Source organism: Bison bison, unplaced genomic scaffold (genome assembly GCF_000754665.1).
Source record: "Bison bison bison isolate TAMUID 2011002044 unplaced genomic scaffold, Bison_UMD1.0 scf7180017864223, whole genome shotgun sequence".
In the NCBI taxonomy this organism is placed as follows: domain Eukaryota; kingdom Metazoa; phylum Chordata; class Mammalia; order Artiodactyla; family Bovidae; genus Bison; species Bison bison.
The window spans coordinates 377,359-382,149 of NW_011494795.1; positions in this window are offsets into that span (position 1 = coordinate 377,359).

The following is a 4,791-nucleotide window of genomic DNA, read 5'->3' on the forward strand; positions in this document are numbered from 1 at the left end:
GTGAAAAGTGAAAGTGAAGTCGCTCAGTCGTGTCCGACTCTTAGCGACCCCATGGACTACAGCCTTCCAGGCTCCTCCGTCCATGGGATTTTCCAGGCAAGAGTACTGGAGTGGGGTGCCATTAGTACCCTTTTAAGAAGAGGAGAGAGACACCGGGAGTGCAGGGGCATGGAGACAGGAAAGACCACAGTGAGAAGTCAGCCTTAGGCAAGCCCTGAGAGCTCTGAGAAACCCACCCTATGGACACCTCAGGACGTCTTGTCTTCAACGCCTTTCCTAATAGAACTCAAAATTCAGGGTAAGTCAAATCAGTAAGTTGGGCTGGAAATTGGGGAGGGAAAAGTGGAAGAGAAACACAACCTGCCGGGGGTACTAACCACACAGCTCCTCAGGGAACCGAAGGGCAGCAGACGCCACACGCCTGTAGGACAAACAGAACTGGTTCCGGAAAGATGACCGGAAGCGCGTCACGATCCCGCCCCCCAACTACCGGGAGCTCTACCCCCATAGGCGTTCTCTAGGAATCTAGGAGGTCTTTCGGTCTCCGTGGTTCCTCTATAAATTGAGGGAATTTAAACCTCTTCCTCAGTCTAAGAAATACCTAGAAGCAGGTCCTCACTACTGAGAAAGAACTGAGGAATTGATGGGGCGGAAGGTGCAGCTCATAAGTTTTGAGAACTATTAATAGCACATGGTACCTGTTTCTAACGGCTCTTTCTGCAGGGAAAGGACCGCAAGCTGGTGACCTGGACCTGGTCACACTCAGATGGCTCTGATACTTTTGTGGGAAAGAAAACAAAAAACCTTTGACTGAATCAATCACAGTCTTCCTCCCTGCCCCAGTACTGTGGCAAACATTTCTGTAGAATTCAACCTGTGTGCTCCATGCACCAATTTACTGCTGTAAATGGATGCAGGTTCTACTGTCCTGATCCAGATTGCTCTAACTTGCGTCAAACTGACCAGACAAAATATATGACCCCAGTGGTCTGTTTCCCTTCACTTTTGGAGGTTTGCAAGGTAAGATGATGATGGATGTGATGATTGAGTAGCAGCAAAAAAAACTTAACAAATGTTCAGGTCATAAAACTCTTTTTTAAGTTTTTTCTGCAACTAAGAGATGTAAGACTCCAGGTTGGCACAGTTTTCAGCTCACTAAGGGGTTTCTGGCAATCAGAGGTGTTTTTAAAGGGAAGAGGCTGCCTCGGGATGCAATGAACCCATCGGTGGAAGGGTTTCATGTAGAAAAGAAGCTTCCAGGAAGTGTTCTCTCCAGTTCAACACAGTTATTAAGCACTTGCTGCATGCACATGTCTACAACTGAATGGTGATTCCTCCATTGAGTGGGAGGTTGAGTTTGACAGTCCCATCAAATCCTTTACAAGATTCTATTAATGTTTTTACCATTTGGATCAAAATCTTTTTCACATAAACTGACAAGAAGTTTCATCACTTCGTAATGTTTAATCATCTAAGACAGTATAGTTTGGTGCTTAAGAGCTTAGCTTTTGGAGGCAAAGTGACCGTGGTTCAAATACTCACTCTGCCACTTGTTGGCTGTGTGACTTTGGGCAAATGAATTAACTGCTCTGAATGTCAAGTTTTTCTCAACTGTAAAATGAGGGTGCTATTAAGTGAAACCATTGCATAATGTGAGGATTAAATGAGGTGATCCACATAAAGCACTTAGCATGATGTTTAAAGCACGGTGGACATTAACACCAGGCTTTACTGAAGTTGTCATTCTCAATTGTCTTAAATCACCTTTAAGTCTTAATCACCTTTAGCTGTGTGATCGTTTGTAGGTGACAAGTCTCCTTAAATGCTTCCAAGGAGGCCCTCTGACACTCATACATTACATTAAGTTGGTGGATATTTGCCCCGAGTGTCATTTTCTCTCTTTAAGCAATCAGTGGCTTTCAGCCAGAGCCACTCAATTCCACATTTTCATTTTGTTCCTCAAAACTTACCCAAATTGGTGTATCCCTTCTTATCTGTATTCCATCCCAGTTCACCAAAGTGAGTGTCTCCCAACTGAATGGCCACCACATGCCTGGGACTACTAGTGTTCCGCCCACCATTGGTGATGGGTCCTTGTTGCCTCATGGTGAGTGGCCAGTCCATTCTTTCAGGACAATTCATGGCACCATACATCTCAGATCAGGTTGCCTAAAGCAGAGCCTGAGACAAGCATTCAGACCCACGTGATTTGTTGAGGACAGGAAGGGGAGGAGGGGATGGGAGCACAGAGGACAAAAGAATGGATGGAGTCTGACAACCAAAGTCTTGCCTCTGCCCGATCCACAAAGGGTGGGTCTGGAGCATACTGCACCTGCTTCCCACCCGGAGGCAAGTGAATCAGCCTTTGTAACCCTGTATCTCCCGGCTTCTGCCCCTGACCTCAGATGTGGGGTAGCTCCTCTCGGCCGCACTTAAGTGCGCTGGTCGCAGCCGCCTGCATCCGAGGTCAGGGGCAGCAGCCGAGAGGAGCTGTCCCTCGTCCAAGGTCAGGGGCGACAACCAGGAGGACCAACCCCACGTCCAAGGAGCAGTGGCTTCGTGGGTGCAGGAGGGCCTAGAGGAGCTATCCCATGTTGAAGGTCAGGAAGGGCAGCGGTGAGGAGATACCCCTCATCCAAGGTAAGGAGCAGCGGCTGCACTTTGCTGGAGCAGCCATCAAGAGATACCCCACGCCCAAGGTAAGAGAAACCCAAGTAAAACGGTAGGTGTTGCAAGAGGGCATCAGAGGACAGACACACTGAAACCATAATCACAGGGAACTAGTCAATCTAATCAGGCAATGGCACCCCACTCCAGTCCTCTCACCTGGAAAATCCCATGGACGGAGGAGCCTGGTAGGCTGCAGTCCATGGGGTCGCTAAGAGTCAGACACGACTGAGTGACTTCACTTTCACTTTTCACTTTCATGCATTGGAGAAGGAAATGGCAACCCACTCCAGTGTTCTTGCCTGGAGAATCCCAGGGACGGGGAAGCCTGGTGGGCTGCCATCTCTGGGGTTGCACAGAGTCGGACACGACTGAAGCGACTTAGCAGCAGCAATCACACTAGGACCACAGCCTTGTCTAACTCAATGAAACCAAGCCATGCCTGTGGGACAACCCAAGATGGACGGGTAATGGTGGAGAGATCTGACAGAATGTGGTCCACTGGAGAAGGGAATGGCAAACAACTTCAGTATTCTTGCCTTGAGAACCCCATGAACAGTATGAAAACGCAAAATGATAGGATACTGAAAGAGGAACTCCCCAGGTCAGTAGGTGCCCAATATGCTTCTGGAGATCAGTGGAGAAATAACTCCAGAAAGAATGAAGGGATGGAGCCAAAGCAAACACAATACCCAGCTGTGGATGTGACTGGTGATAGAAGCAAGGTCCGATGCTGTAAAGAGCAATATTGCATAGGAACCTGGAATGTCAGGTCCATGAATCAAGGCAAATTAGAAGTGGTCAAACAAGAGATGGCAAGAGTGAATGTCAACATTCTAGGAATCAGCGAAATCAGGGAACTCAAATGGACTGGAATGGATGAATTTAACTCAGATGACCATTATATCTACTACTGCGGGCAGGAATCCCTCAGAAGAAATGGAGTAGCCATCATGGTCAACAAAAGAGTCCGAAATGCAGTACTTGGATGCAATCTCAAAAATGACAGAATGATCTCTGTTCATTTCCAAGGCAAACCATTCAATATCACAGTAATCCAAGTCTATGCCCCAACCAGTAGCGCTGAAGAAGCTGAAGTTGAACGGTTCTATGAAGACCTACAAGACCTTTTAGAACTAACACCCAAAAAAGATGTCCTTTCCATTATAGGGGACTGGAATGCAAAAGTAGGAAGTCAAGAAACACCTGGAGTAACAGTCAAATTTAGCCTTGGAATATGGAATGAAGCAGGGCAAATACTAATAGAGTTTTGCCAAGAGGACGCACTGGTCATAGCAAACACCCTCTTCCAGCAACACTAGAGAAGACTCTAACATGGACATCAGATGGACACCAGATGGTCAACACCAAAATCAGATTGATTATGTTCTTTGCAGCCAAAGATGGAGAAGCTCTATAGTCAACAAAAACAAGACCAGGAGCTGACTGGCTCAGATCATGAACTCCTTATTACCAAATTCAGACTTAAATTGAAGAAAGTAGGGGAAACCACTAGACCATTCACATATGACCTAAATCAAATCCCTTATGATTACACAGTGGAAGTGAGAAATAGATTTATGGGCCTAGATCTGATAGATAGAGTGCCTGATGAACTATGAAATGAGGTTCGTGACATTGTACAGGAGACAGGGATCAAGACGATCCCCATGGAAAAGAAATGCAAAAAAGCAAAATGGCTGTCTGGGGAGGCCTTACAAATAGCTGTGAAAAGAAGAGAAGAGAAAAGCAAAGGAGAAAAGGAAAGATATAAGCATCTGAATGCAGAGTTCCAAAGAATAGCAAGAGATAAGAAAGCCTTCTTAAGCAATCATTGCAAAGAAATAGAGGAAAACAACAGAATGGGAAAGACTAGAGATCTCTTCAAGAAGATTAGAGATACCAAGGGAACATTTCATGCAAAGATGGGCTCGATAAAGGACAGAAATGGTATGGACCTAACAGAAGCAGAAGATATTAAGAAGAGGTGGCAAGAATACACAGAAGAACTGTACAACAAAGATCTTCACGACCCAGATAATCACGATGGTGTGATCACTCACCTAGAGCCAGACATCCTGGAATGTGAAGTCAAGTGGGCCTTAGAAAGCATCACTATGAACA